The sequence below is a fragment of the Wyeomyia smithii genome, chromosome 2 (genome assembly GCF_029784165.1).
Source record: "Wyeomyia smithii strain HCP4-BCI-WySm-NY-G18 chromosome 2, ASM2978416v1, whole genome shotgun sequence".
Classification (NCBI taxonomy): domain Eukaryota; kingdom Metazoa; phylum Arthropoda; class Insecta; order Diptera; family Culicidae; genus Wyeomyia; species Wyeomyia smithii.
In genome coordinates this window covers 198,144,646-198,160,302 of record NC_073695.1, presented here as the reverse complement: position 1 = coordinate 198,160,302, position 15,657 = coordinate 198,144,646, and the positions used below count along the sequence as shown (strand labels likewise).

The 15,657-nt window shown below is 43.5% G+C and overlaps 1 protein-coding gene across 1 annotated transcript in view; it reads left to right on the top strand.

Annotated features, from left to right (window-relative positions):
• The window catches only part of LOC129721780 (protein jim lovell), a 102,637-nt gene that overhangs the window by 48,353 nt on the left and 38,627 nt on the right, over nucleotides 1–15,657 (top strand). The gene's annotated exons all lie outside the window — the stretch shown is intronic.

Here is a 15,657-nt window from a genome sequence, read left to right as displayed (position 1 = left end):
TGCTCTGTCTTCCGACCAGCATCGAAGCGTTGCAAGGATATAAAATTATCGTTTAGAATTTTTTTTGGCATCGAAATCGTTGTGGATGGCAGCAGTTCTCACGTCAGCAGGCCGCCACCAGCCGCAACGGATGCCCATATTCATAACGATGTTTATAAACTTCTATGTCCTTGTGTGTCGACGGTTTACGGCACGGCAGCTAGAGAGCTTCCGGGCATGTCTCCTTCGAACTTTGTTGCCTTACGTGCGGTACCGTCCCACTCCGTGCCTAGCGAACGGAGGTTCCTCTCTATCTCCCTCTCGCCTTCCTATACCCGAAAGTTCAAAGTTCGCCTGCACGAAAAGACCGGAGTTAGAAAGAGAAAAGTATTTTGGCGGAAATTTGCCAAATAAATTCGGTTTCCACACGCCCGGATTCACATATATGTTTGGGCGCGCGCCCGTGTGCTTGTGTGTGTACATAACGTCCTCCTGGGAATACTTTATTCACTGGCAGAGGCTCTTCATAAATATGGCACTGCCGGAGTTGGCCAAGTGCCTACCGACGACCGACTGCAGCTGACTGTACGCCAAGCTCATTTCACTTCATATACTTACTGCAAATGGTATGACGTGGAATGGTGAACCAAAAAATGAAATGAAAAAATAAACGTTAGAGATGATACACTAACCAGTAGAAACACCCGTGGGAGCTTCCACTGTGGCAACGATTGAGGGCTTTCAGCGAGTTGCGAAAAGTTATGTTTGTGAATAGCGGTTAAATGTTGTTTTTTTTCGATGGTTGTTTGCTTCCTAGGTTGGCTAACGTTCAGGTATGTCAAATAAGTCAAATAAATTTGGCTTTGCCATTACGAAGTACAAGTTTTTGTGATTCAAACTAATCTGAATTTATCGCCAGATTTCTTTTTTTCATGTGACGTTTCGGGCTGCATACTCGGCACTGTGAAGAAATGTTGCCTTGAATATGTTATTCAAAAATGTTAGCATTTTTTTTAAAGTCACCTTCACTTTCACTGAAAAAAAATATCGCACAACCACAGGCTCCAGATTCGAAAAAAGACCCGCTAAAATACCAATCATTCCTGTTGGAAACGAAAAATCAAGCAGTGATCAATCTCTCGGCCGGCCGGATTTCGCACGATCCGATCGAAATCTCGCCCGATCCTACTTTGATCCGAAGCCGCCTAGCATTGTGATGCAGGTCATATGTTTATACGACGATCAATTCTATATCGCAGCGCGTTGACCATCGCCCGGACGGTCGTGGATTCCTGCAAGCCTCGCGCGGCATGTTATCTCTAGCAGAGTGGCCGCCACCCGGTTGCAGTTGCGGCACTGCCAAGCTGCCGGTTGAGTGAGATGATTAATAATTTCCCACATTGTCATGTGAGCCTGGTGAGATCATTTATCTCCTCCCGCGCCTGCTTTTTTATATATTTTTTCTTTCGCCTGTCAGGAACGTAGAAAAACGGGATGATACGTTTTGGGCTTGCCTGCGTTGGCTGAGGCTGGCTCTAATTTTGGAACGCATTCATCATCGAATCCATCAGTGATGCTGCTCAGTTTGCGACGAAAAGTAACCTCCCTTCACCATGCGAAACAGCTCCAATCGAGCGTTTCATTGCTTTCGGTTTCGGAAGTTTTCTCTTCTCCTGGGGGGAATCCACCCTTCAGTTAACATATGAACTTTGAAGTTTCACATCCCCTCACTTGGCCACCGAAGGCGGTGAAGATTGTGACGGCTGCTAATGCCGCTTAACTTGTTTGTTTTTAACTTCGTCATCGTCATCATCATCATCAACACCGTAAACCGACTGGGAGTGTTGTCATGTTTGGCCCCGTGTGGTGGCGATAGGAAGGGTACGTACGTTGCTGGCATCGTTTATGATCGTAACTCATAACTAATCAGTTTTGGGGCCGGCAAGCGGCGATTGGATTGGATCTCGGTGTCGAGTGTTTGCCAGCCGGTAGGGGAGATCACGATGCGCCCTGGCCGGATAGGTTTAAGAGTGGTAGCGCAGCTCTATGGCACAGGCGGAGGTGGAGCGCCGTCCTGCTCGGAAGAACGCGAGTGATGATGCCGAAGTTTATGTGTCGTGATCGAGTTGAGATAAAGCTGATATGAATAATTTTATCACACGAGCAGGCTCGTGAAAAATGAGGATTAGGTGATTTGAGCTTTTTTCTTATACTTTCTGCGTGGAACGCAGCACGTGAGTTCCGAGTTCCGGAGATGATTAATTGATGGGAGTATCGGCAATGAATAAAGTGAACTGACAGAGATTAGGAAAAATTGCGGAACTGATGGGAGTATTTTGTTTAAAGGTAATTTACATGGGATTTGTAAATTCATAGAACAAAATAAATAATTATTAAGTTGATCTGCTTTATTGACTCATTTAAATTGTTTTTTCGATTTTTCGCTGCAGAAACTATACTTACTTTTGTGTACGATATAGTTATGAAATATACAAAATTCACAAAAGTAGTGATTCTTCAGAAACTTATTTGAACATCTACGGTGAGTTAATCAATGCCATAAGCAGGCTTGAATTTAGGGAGGTGGGTCTAGAATGGGTGTAAATGCCCCGGGCTCCCCTAGTCCTGGACCAGACGAGGACAGACAGGAAGGCCTTTTTTCACAAAAATTCTGCTAAAGAGCTTTCTCCCCTGTTCTTGAATTTCAATAAGTTATTGAAATCCGATTACTTCCCAGAATTTTGGAAATAGGTACTCATATCTAGTACCTGTGTTCAAATCTAACAAAAATCCGACATTAGAACTATCGAGATATAGTCATTCTTTCTGGTGAACCTAAGCTTTTTAAGCAATAAATAACAAAAAGTTATTCCAGCAACAACTTACTCCCTCGAGTTTAACAACTTCCTTTTCAGTGCAATGGATAAAGGAAATTATGTTGAAATCTTGTACAAGTACTAACTTTAGTAGAGCTGAATATTGAGAATAGGTTATGATTCCATTGATTTCTGCTACAAAAGATCGAATACTCTCTTATACCGTCCGCAAATATGCTTTTGACCGCATTGTTATACCTTTTTTTTTCAAATTGAAAAAAAATTGAAATTAGAGGCAAACCAGCCAAGTGCTGAAAGCCTCTCTAAGAAAGAAAAAAAAATTATCCACGATTGCCCGAAGGATAGAATCGTCTCGTCTGGATGCGGTAATTTTTTTCAAGTCCGTATCGTATTTTTCAGTTCACCTATATTTCGCTTCCTCAGCTGCATATACTGTCTGCCTTAATGAACTCTGGGAAGGATCGTATTCAACAGATCGTCAACAAACAGTCAAATTCTAAGGTTGACTTTCGAAACCAATTAAGTAACCTCAGGAGTTCCTCAAGGCCCTCACTTTGGTCCTCTACTATTCATATCATTTGTAAATGTCATTTCATCTATTCTTAAAAATGTTTATACCGACAACAAAAAACTTTTCTTCGAATTTTAAAATAATGATGTGAACAGTTTTCGTAACTAGATAAAAATTGTTTATATTTGGTTTAAAAAGCCTTCTTCAGCTAAACGTAAAAAACGTTGTGCGATGGCTTTTAGAATTGGTCCTGGAATATCATTTCTCTAGGAAATCACATAGTTTTCCGATAGACGCCAGAAAGCCCAATATCGTTCTATGGGTGAAGCTGGGGACAGTCAGGTGGATTAATGTCTTTCTCAACTAAATCGATATTGTTGTCCTCAAACTATTTTAGAGCGGATTTAGCATAGTGGCCGGAAGCCAAATCCGGCCAGAACAGTGATGGAGTGCTATGCTGGTCAATTACATCCTCGCAAATAGCTACAGTTTAGAATTGTGGTCCCGCAAGAATAATGAAATACTCTTTTGCATAAGTTTCATCGTCCATGAGAATGCACAGCCCCGTATGAACATCGATCAGCTCCGGTTATTGAGGTTGATTACTTCCGGTCCAGCTTAGGGTCGGATTGACCTGGTGGAGACTATCGAGGTTTTGGCATCAACCAACCAGAAATTTCTTTATCGTTGAGTTCTTGTAACAAAAACTACCAATTGATTGAGATACACTATTGAAAAGTTTATAAATAACATGGATTGTCAAAAACATATCGAGCCTGACTCTTTTTGGAAGCTGGCTCGGCTTGCACCGAGGAGAGTAACAGCTAATTTTAGCGCAGCAAGGCTGACCAAGCGACTCATTTGATCGCAATGTTCCACAGCAGACGAACCATCCAGCGGACTGCACAGCATTATTGAAAATGTCCGGATATGTTAGTAATCTTGTCTGGATTAGTCGCGTCGCGTTTCCTTTCGTCGGTAGCGTTCGTTATTATCATGTTTGCTTGCTTACGATGTATGCGGAGAAGAACAAGACAACTAAAAGCATCCCGTGTTATCGGTAAATGGCAATATTAATTGATGCTAAACCAAACAAACTTGTCTCTTTGTATTGTGAGAAATATCGAAGCATTGGGGAAATGCTCTAAATCATAATTAAAGAAGTAATCATGTTTTTCTGTCACTCGTCAAAGCCTTAACAGTGATAACAACTGGACTGGAGCTAACCCAGCCTGAGGCTCATCCATTTTATGTTGAGCAATTTCCAATCTGGGAATTTCCCCTTCAATTGTTCTGGTCTCCAATATCAAATAGTTTAGTTAAGCTTGCCGTTCGCTGAGAATATAGAAGAGTTTTATCCATTCATTTAGTTAATATAAATTATTGTTTTTATCGTTTTAACGTCTCAGTATCCAGAAATGCACTTTAAAAAAATCCAGTAACTGTAGCGTTACAATTCCGTCTACCATTTGCTTTGATGAAATATAAAAATACTGTAGCCCAACGTCATGAGATTGTAAGTTGGATACTACCCTCCTACTTTTATTCCGTCCCGACACTCCGCTTTTACCGGTCAAGTCATCGTTTCGATACCCACTTGTCAGGTTACACTTACACGGTGACAAAAAAGTCCGGTCACACTTTTTTGGGGTCGCCTGTAGCCTACACGTTGCATCTCTCTGGTGCCATCTATATTTCAAATGAAAGGGTTACCTTGCTGCTCAAAGTGGCAGAGTTTCGTTTCTGTGCAGTTTGTTTACATTGAGTTGTGAGCCATGGCAGAGTTAAGAGCAGCTGTTATCGCTGAATATGTGAAAGGGTACAAACCCGGACACATATTCAAACACCTAAAACTGCTCGAAATCAACCGGAAACTCGTGTACCGGACCATAAATCGATACCTAGAGGACGGAGGCACCGAGGACACAGCACGACCTGGACGACCAAGGTCTGTGAGAACTCCAAGGCTGAAAAAGATTATACGAGACCGGATTCGCCGGAATCGCGTCCAATCTGCACGGAAGCTGGCCAGGAACCTTAAAATGAACCGAGAATCAATCCGCCTGCTTCTGCGCAAGGATTTAAAACTTACTCCGTACAAAAAACAGGTGGTTCATGGGGTTACCAAAGCTACAAAGGGCAAGAGGTACCAACGGTCGCGGGAGTTGCTCGGTTGGCGCGCAGATGACGAGATTATTTTTTCGAACGAGAAGCTGTTCGTTTTGGAGCAAACAGTCAATCGCCAAAATGATCGAGTTTGGAGTGTGAGCCCCCAGCAAGCTCCTGCGGACAAGCTGAACGTTTACCGGTTTCAAAATAAGACGTCAGTGATGGTTTGGGAGCCATTTGCAAGAGAGGTAAACTGCCTCTTATTTTTATCGATAAAGGGGTCGAAATCAACGCAGCGTACCACCTGGACACGGTTTTGAATAAAAATGTTCTGCCTCATGCTGAACTATTGTTTGAAGACGATTACTACTGCTTCCAGCAAGATGGCGCCCCATCCCACACCGCAAAGGTTGTTCAGGCGTGGTGTGAGGACCGATTTCATTTCGAAGAATGAATGGCCTCCGTCGTCTCCGGATCTGAATCCACTGGATTATTTCGTGTGGGGATACATGATGTCGAAGCTGAACGACTATAAAATAACAAATTTGGAGCAATTCAAGCGAGTTATCACGAAAATCTGGGACGAGATGCCGATGGAGCACGTGCGCGCCGCTTGCGACGACTTTCCGAGACGTCTGAAGCTGGTTCGATCAGAGAAAAGTGGTGTGATTTCGAGATATCGTCAGTGAAGTATCTTTATGAGTTACTGAATAAAGCTATGAAAGCCAGATTCAGATTTCCTTCTTATTCTTTGAAATATTGAGATTTTCCTGTGTGACCGGACTTTTTTGTCACCCTGTACAAGATAATCCATGTCCTGGTCTCAAACTTTTGCGCGCTTCGAAAAAATTCAATAGTGTCCCCGATTTGCACACGTGACACATCACTCGTTTCAAGATAGCTTTGATAAGTCGTGTGTGACCCAGAAAACCGTAATCGTAGATTTTTTGCCACAGCTAGTCTCGATCGACTGTATCACACGTTGTCTTGAGGTTGCCGTGAACGTTATATGCGAACATATTATTGTCCCGTCATTTCAGACGGATGAACCGAAGGGTGAAGATTAATACTCACTTACATCCCAGAAAGACAGGATTTGGTAGAGAGCTTTGTGGACTGCGTTGATCATCTTTATGCCATTGTTCACGATCGCCATTTTTATAGATTGGGCATAAAACTCCTTCCGTGCCTTCCTCCGGTAGTCTCTCCTCCTTATAACTTTCGGAAATTTTCTTATCCTTTCCCGCGGCTCTGTCGAGCTCTAGTGAGGCAATTTACGGTATGATATCCAGGATATCGAGGACATGGATACTGCTATTGTTTGTACATACTTCACGGTTAACTTCCTTTCCGGTTCCTTTCATTGCTCCGTTATTGAGGTACTCATCGAAGAACTGCTTTCACATGCTGACCATCTCGCACTCGCTTGTGATCAGCTTTGCCTCCACGTCCCTATATCATATCTAGAAATATCTGGACTCAACGAGCAACTTTTACGAGATTGGTTCACTTGCGCGTCTCATTAGCCCGAAACAGTTATTCCAGTTTCTCAAGCTCCTCCCGCTGGCGCTTCTGTCTCCTCAGGTCTTCGGCCGAACGCAGCTTGCCACATCCATCGTCAGGAGTTTAAGCATTTAGTTCCTCCGTAGAAGGTAGAAATAGACGCGCGTAGTTCTCAATAGCCGGCAGGTTGTACAACTGTCGAATGTTTGGCCGAGGGGAACGTCCAGGTATGTCTAAACCCACCACACCACCACGTGTGCGTTCTAAGCGATGCCACGGACAGTATTTTCATTGCCCTTCAGTGCTTATACAAAACGAAAACGCACATTGTTTCAAATGAAACAGCCCTCGGAAGCCCGCTTTCTTATACGTGTTTTCTGAAACGCTTCCTTTTTACTAAAGTACGTATGAAAAAAACATTGCAGGTGGTTGTATGCGTTGACTACCATCAAGCTATTCATTATTATACCATCGTCGATCTCATCGTGGCGACTCATGCTTGTATGTTCCCCGAAACTGCAAGTCCTCGGTTGCCTCATGTACCGAAGTTGGAAACCCTCGGCTCACCTGTTAACAAATGGCTCACCAGTGTTTTGTCTTTAGCTCGCGACGGAGGGTAATACGAATTGCCCTGTGTGGTGTGTTTGTTAGGAGATGGGCCACCCTTGTTCTAGAGTGCTGTGTTTTTCCCATGCCTGGGAACGTCTATGTCGTATGTGAAACACCTTTGGAGGACAGTTAGCTTTGAGTTAATATCCGCTCATCAAAGGGAGGTTATGTTTGTGATGTTTGATAAAAACCGGTCATTGATAAGAACGTGGACACTTTGATTTGTTATTTAGCGCTGATCTGAAGATGGCTCTGTGAATATCTTTGCGTCAGGAAGTTCCGAAGTTGATGCATTATTGGCCGTTATTCTTCGTGTCGGTATGCAGAGTGTAAGACCCTATCACTGCTCTATACATTATTTTTCTACCGACCAGAGCTTCTGTCGTAAGTTGTCGTAACTTGACTTCAAATGCGCATAGAACGATTCCTTCCATCATTAGGCCTACCAACAGCTGGGCAGACCATGTTGCTGATGCTTTAGTTAGAGAAACGATCTTCAATCCCAAGCAAACACATCTTCCCGTTGATCGCCTTCTAGTTAACCACGCGTCCATCACACAAAAACCCGTTCTCAGCTAATTGGTTTCTTCGCCGCTTTAGTAAAACTGAGCCTTACCGCAACAGTAGCTCACGACTACCAAATTTAGTGACCTGCCGTTCCAGGTACCGAGTTTCCACCCGTGATTCGTTTTTCATTGCCCAGGTCTATGCCGAGTTATATTTTCTTGGAGGTTCGTAGTGTAAATGTTTAGGTTGGTTTCCTTAGGAGGTTGCCACCTTGGAGACAATATGTTTCTCATTTCAGCCGCCCGTTTCGGGACAGACGCTGTCGTGAGCCGATCCTAACATGAAAAACAGACGCTCAGAAAAACTGGGCTTCCTTTGCGGGAGGTCAGCCCCTCTCGCTTCTCTATTAGCATAAGGCCGAGATTCTACCACGAGTTGGTTATCACGATCTTTGCTTGGTTGCCGGGGGCCATTCCCACGGGGAGAACCTGGGCAAGATTCTATGGACCAAAATGGGATGTATGTTATGCCTGCAAGAAAACATCTTCAAACGTCCGTCAGTTGAGTTCAACCATCGATCACAGACAATCGAAGAACGCAGGTGCTCTTTTGAAATTTTATTCCAGGCTGCGCCTGGACTTTGGGATTTCTATAGCCTCATGTTTTTAGAGCAAACTTCGGTATACAACAGGGGTTCTCAGATCTTTTGCTCGGCGGCACATCTTTTCAAGCCAAAATATTTGGTGGAGCACTTGCATTTTGCAGTCGATGATCAAATTGATGCAAAAATTTAGGTTTGTTAGAAAGATTTGATAACTGTAAATCAAGGTACCGCTGCGACCTGACAGCTCGAGTGAAAACGTCCCTATCTCAACCTCCTCGGGGTGCTAATAAGGATCCAATTAACCTTAGTGAAGATCCGGCAGCCCTGTCGCGAGACTAGGCATCGCGGCCCAAGTAGGGCAGTATGTCGAGAGTACCTTAATGTGATCAATTCAGAAGTAAATACGCCAATAGATAACAGAACAGGCGAACGAAGAAAGACAATGCTTCGAAACTCGGTACTGAAACATCAGAGCTTTACTCGAACTAGCACGCGTAGGTTTCATAGCCAGAAAACTGTAAATACTGTAGGTAAAAGTCGCAGCCATCCAGAAAGTGCGGTCGCCAAAGACGGATAAGCGTGGGAGAAAACTTTCAAATACCAGGTACCTGCAATGAGAGGTTGGTGAATTTCGCTGCAGGCAGAGGTCTGGCAGTCTGTAGTACATATTTTGCATGAAGAGAGATATCCAGAAACACACACGGCAACACCCTAGTGGCACAGTCTGCTCTTAGATCGACGTTATTCTGGTAGACGGACGGCATTTCTAAGACATCACCGATGTGTTCTCCTTCCGAAACCCAAACGTCGAAGGGAACCTAATAATCGATGAGACTGGTGGCCATGTATTAGAAACAACATTTCGAGGTTGAATGCTTAACCCTCTAGTGCCCAGTAACGCCCTTAGACAGTCTTCAGTTAAACCTTTAAAAAGTTTCAATAAGATAATAAAAAATGTTTATAAAGCTTCATAGTGTTTTTTTCGAAGTCCGTCTAAAAACTATTATGGGCACTAGAGGGTTAAGAAAAAGAGTTGTCCAAAAAACTGGGAGATATATTTAAAAAGGTGGGCAAGCTGTGGACGGTCAGGCTTGGAGGAAGTCAAGAAAATTTGTAAAGTATTAAAAAGCCGCGAAACAGCGTGAGAGGACTGCAACTTTCAAGGTCAGGAGTGAGCAGCTGTTGCATTCATTGATTTTAAAACGCAGTTGGGTTTTAAAAGTTTTTCTACTGAGTAAAAGATGTGAAAACTGTCAGGGAAAAAACGCGGTTGGTTTTCATTTTTATCAACAACACCGCGGAGCACTTGCAAATGCTTTACGGAGCATCAAGTGTTCCGCGGAGCTCGATTTGGGAACTTCTGGTCTACAACAAACCCCCAGACAGCGAAGTTTAAACAGGATAGGTCCGGTGAGCTCGCTGGCTATTCCGAGTTCGATATAAACTCTAGAAAACATTTCGCTATCTTCGTAATGTGAGCCGGCACCGAGTCCTGTTGGAAAATCCAATCCCAAGTACCAAAATGATGACGTGCCAGCGGTTCGACGACGTTCTGTAGATCTAGCTCCCGTTCTTGTTTCTGCCTCATCATAAGGTCACATAGTTTTTGGATCTTGTAGCGCTTGCTCCAACGTTTGTTTTTCAGTATCCTACAGAGACTTCGATCATATACGTTGTGATGCATCGGCAATTCAGTGGAACTATGTCGAAGATTTTGCTTAAGGTGCCTCTTGCTTTTCTCTCCGTGAAAGGGTTGACACCCTTACAGTAGCTCCATACCGTTTTTGATACTTTCGGTCTCCAAGTATCTTTCAACTATACAGTATACACAGCTTTTGCACACAAAAAAATCAGACACCTAACGAACTATGTCCTTCTTCCGTATTTCAGCTCGGAACAAGGCAACCACAGGACTATTTTTCTGTTCGAGATTTTTTTTTGGATGACACTCGATTACAAAAGTAACACATACATCCACTGACAGCTATGATACTAAAGCCTGTAGTACACTCTTTGTCTAATGGTCAAATATTTGACCTTCTGACATGATGGTCAAATTTATTTGACATCATGGTTGTTGTTTGCCTGTGTTTGCCCCATGTTAAAATTGGAGAGTGACAAATAATTATCTTTGACCAAATTTTTATCTGCCAAAAAGTGACAAATATTTGACGCTTGGTCAAAGAGTGTACTACAGGCTTAAGAATGTAAATAAAGTGACGAGGGGTCTTTTAATGCAGTTTGATGTGCAACGTAATGAATAGATTCGACGTAATGATGGACTCTGTATTACATCACGTAATAACTATATTTGGGGATAAAATTCACCACAACAAAGGGGTGAGAAGCACCAGGCAAATGAAGTAAAATGCACGACAGCTTTTTTGTATTTATTTACATTATCTGACATAGCAGTGCTGCCAAAATAATAGAATTATTATTTTGTTATTTGAATGTTACTCAATTGTAAATCGGAGAAGGTGTATCTTGCCTCTACGTTGCTTATTACCCCAGGTACCCCTAATATATTATGTGCCATCATAATCTTGTTCTTCTTGAATTTGAAGGCGAATTTCCATAAAACAGTTGATGTTATTGATATTGTTCCCTCCGGTCCTGAGATCAAATCGACCTCAAAAACGACAGAGAACGAATCAGTTTCATTTTTTCTTTAATAAGACTAATTTTTGAGTGGAGGGATTCCAATATCATATTTATCGAAAGTACATCAGGTAATATTTATTTATAGGTTACCGATCTGATTTCCAGTTCTAATCCGTATAGGAATATTGTTCCCATAGATTATTGCTTTGAACGTGCATCAATTAAACCACCCAAAGATAGAGACATTAGCTACATCTTGAAATGATCATTCAATTAGCTCCGAATCGCGTATAACATAAATCTTCTGAGGGAGACCTTTATCCACTCTCTTCTCTCCGCACTTCAAGCATCGGAACCCCCCGGCGCGGTTGCCCAAATCGAAAACAAAACACTCCAATCAATGCAATATGCGCCACCAGACGCCACCACAAAACATACGCGGCGCATCATCGATGACGGTCGCTCCGCGCCTGATGATAGTAATTTCGTCAATATTTACCTAACCTTCCCTGGTCCGGTTGCACCCAGCTTCAGCGGCAGGCAGCGTGCCGGCATCGCTGGCTGATCGATGGCCCATTCATCGCCGGCTGATGAATTTTTATCTGATTTTACAAGCTCACCTATCGGCACCACCCACTTCCACCCCGTGGCAATCGATTCGTTACGGATCGGTGTGTTGTGTAAACAACAGCAACAACAACTCTACTCCGCACCGCAGTCTGCACAAGATGCCGCAGCAACGGCAGCCAACGTAGGGAAAAATGGTAAAACGCTAAAGACTGCAAAAAGGTTACAATTTTCCTATTGGCACATCGACTACGACTACGACGACAGCGACGGCGGCGTCGATCGACCAACCGAAGAAACAATAGTCGTTTCGCTGGTGGTATTTCACCTTTCACGTGCCGTTATTGCACCATTATTTGCATATAAAACTCGATGGTGAGATCCCGATATTGGCCGAGCCGAAGCTAGTTGCCATCATCGGTGGAGGCTGCTGGGGGGACTTCGATGCTGGTTCTAGCGAGTGGGCGCGTAGGGTGAAGATCAACCCACCCAAAGCGAAAAACCAGACTCCTGATCAATGCGCTGCTTTCGTCATCCGGTGCGTTTCCACAAATGGCAACAAATCTACGAACCGGCTTGAGCTCACCCTTCCCACCGGTGCAGGTAGGCCACTAATCGAATGTATGTTAATCGATTACTCTATTGGCATATTAGCATCATAATCCGGCCCGGCGCTTGGCTTTGGGTGAATGCAGTCTGTTTGATTTCGGGATTATTATCCTATTGCTTTGCCTAGCCTCCGGCTGAGAGGCGGGCGGCGGTGCAGACAGGGAGCAGAGGAAAACCAGAACTAATTTGCCTATGGAGGAAGATTTCGATGATTTTTCCCGGTCTTTTTTTCGTGTGCCATTCTGCATGTATGGTTCATCAATGGTTGGCTCTCACTTACCGGCTCTGCCGGAATCCCGAGAAGTCGACTGCGCCATGGCGCCCCAGGCAACGATTGGGCGCAGGTTTTTGCCTACCTGCCTTGCCGCCAGTCGTCTGCCGTCTCTTCTTACCTGTTATTCAATCCGTGTCTTATGTGTATGTTGGCTCGCTTGACTTGGCTTGGTGACGCCGCAGGAAGCGAGACGGTTGGATGCTAATCCGCCTTCGTCTATTGATATCGGTTAACTGCTTTATTGGTCGATCGAGAGGTTTTCGTTAGATTATTGCAATTACGCAATATTGTTGGACGTAATGATGCTATATTTGCACGGTTTATCGGTCGGGCGAATTGTTTTGTACCTTAAACGATGGGCTGGACTGTACACAGGAGGTATTTGCTCATGTGAGTTTTTTATGACTCATGATTCGAAATATTTGCAGCAAATTATATGCCCCTGCAGAAAGCTCTGACATTTATATGTTTGCAGAAAAGTCTTCCGATATGAAAGTACCTTCACTTTTGATCTTTGAATTGTTTTCCATAATGTGTGACTAAACGAAACTTTTCGAAACGAAATTTTTATCAAACGGTGATTATGATTTGAGGCTCCAAACTTGTGGACAAATATTGCAATTTAGTGATTGATGGGATACGTATCTGCCCCCTTGGCATAAGTATCAATCAAAGGGTTTAGTGTTTTTGGTTTACCTTCAGTTAGAGAAGAGGTCACCCGAAGGATCTCCCTATCACGAACAGTAGCGGAGCACAATGTAACGTTCTCCAGTTAGCTCGAAAGAGTTTAAGTTACGTTGCACGCTTCAGCCGAAGATGATGATCTGCCGTGCGACGGCGACGGCGGCTGAGCGGCTAACATTTCACCGAACCCGACCAAATGATGGAACGGAGCCCATGAATCCACACAAGAGCCGAAGCACCGATAATAAATTATTATTTTATTCGTTTTTGATGTGATTTATTGCCGGTTTTGTTGATACTACCGGTCGCTTTAGCCACCGCAAAAATATCTCTGGCTGTAGGGGGAGGCACATGCTTTGCCCTTGGATCACACGCCTAAATAAAAGCTCATCGGCTGCTTCATTTTGCTACGTGAAAATACACACACATTTACTGTGAAGAGGAAGATCTTGATGGCGGAATCAGCGGGTGAGGGTGCCAAGAGGAGCGCCTCGGTTATGATACATGATTTTGATTCAATGTGACAACTTGACAAATAATATCTTTTCTTGATTTCTTCGGCTTTCGAGCTGGGATGTTTAGAGTGGTCTGAAAATTTGAAGAACAGCGTCAATGTTACTGCTGAGGATCTGCACAAGGCTGTCTCGCATCAAACGAATCATTTATTATCTTGGTCACCCTACCCGGAGGCTGCTTGGTAGCAAAACTGGCGGCAGTGTTTTTTTTCGGTGGTTAAGTCCATTATTACAGTCCGAGATGGTTGATTTGTTTACGGTTAAAACAAGACACCGGCCCAGCTTCGGGGCGGTGTGCGCTGACGCTGATCGGTGCTCACACAGGTGGGTGGCAAAAGCGAGACCTCAAAACATAAATATGCTTCTTAGCGCGGCGACGACAACGAGAACGACTGGTGACGCACATTATGCCGACGCGGTTGCTCGCTTCGTCTGTGGTTTCGGTCAGTGTGTACGCAACGGAATCTATTACTACATTATTCGGTCCAGTGCGTACATGGTTATAAAATCAATCACCAACCGGTGCACGGTTTCGAGGACGAGGCTACACCGGTAGAAACCGCATTGGATCTGCTACGTACGGCAGGACCAGTTGTTGTCACCAGCGTTGCTGACCACAGGGGAAGATCTCAATCAGCAATATCATTGCTGCCAAGATGATTGATTGTGGGAGAGTGCGTCCATACGACTGATTGGGATATGTTTTCTATCGGCGTAACATGACTAGAAAACTGGAATAGCGCAGCTCTCAACACCGCCGATTGCAACGCCGAAACCGACTGTCGGCTGTGTCAAATCGTTTGTTGATTCCGGCATTTTGATCCGATAAGCACTAGTGTGTGTGGTCGGGTTCAAGGATATGCGAACTAAGCTGCACAACCTTGGCCGGGAAGAATTTTCTCACACTGTTTGACTGATTTTGGAGGTGTTACTGTTGCGACGCAGTAATTTATTACTCGGACAAAAGTTTCGATAGCGCAAACAATCAATCATCTATTTCAAATGAGTTTCGGAAACTGGTGCCAACCGAAGTTAGCGATAAGTGAAACTATACGCTGTTGTACCTGTTTATCTATTTTTATTTTGTAGATGCGAAATTATAGCTGAAAATTGTGACCAATCTGGTCTTCAACTATTTTTACACAAATGTTAGCGTAAATCATTATCTTTTCAACCAGTTCTTGACAAGTGCGCACTTCGCAAAAACGATCAAGGTAAGAAACACCTTCAAATCAAATGCAGGTGGCGCAGCGTTACATCGGCTACAAGTTAGAATAACAACATTCACTCAATAAGGCAATCCATGGGTGACATTTCACTGCTTGTACGTTACCAAAAAAACATTACCAAAAACGAAATCTTTCAATGTCGGCAATAATATCCAAAGTAATTTTTTATTGTTATATGAAGGACTGGCACTCGCGATACTAGAGCTACCGATCGGATAACATTTGAATTTCACGCTTTTGAATATGTATTGTATTCAAGTTGCGACCGATCGAACATACATAAAGCTGTCAAAAGTTGAAAACAGACTAAGGTCAGCTCATCACAACTGTGTTGTTGATTGCCTTATGACAACACGAATGTTTTCATTATGTGCTCAAATAATAATAACTTAACGTGGTTCTTAAAATTTCTCAGGCTAATACTCAGGTGGAGAAATGTGCAAAGAAAATGTCGTAAGCCAAACAAAACGTCAACATTTGAGTTAAACGAACAAGAAAGGTTTGAGAAGCATTGTA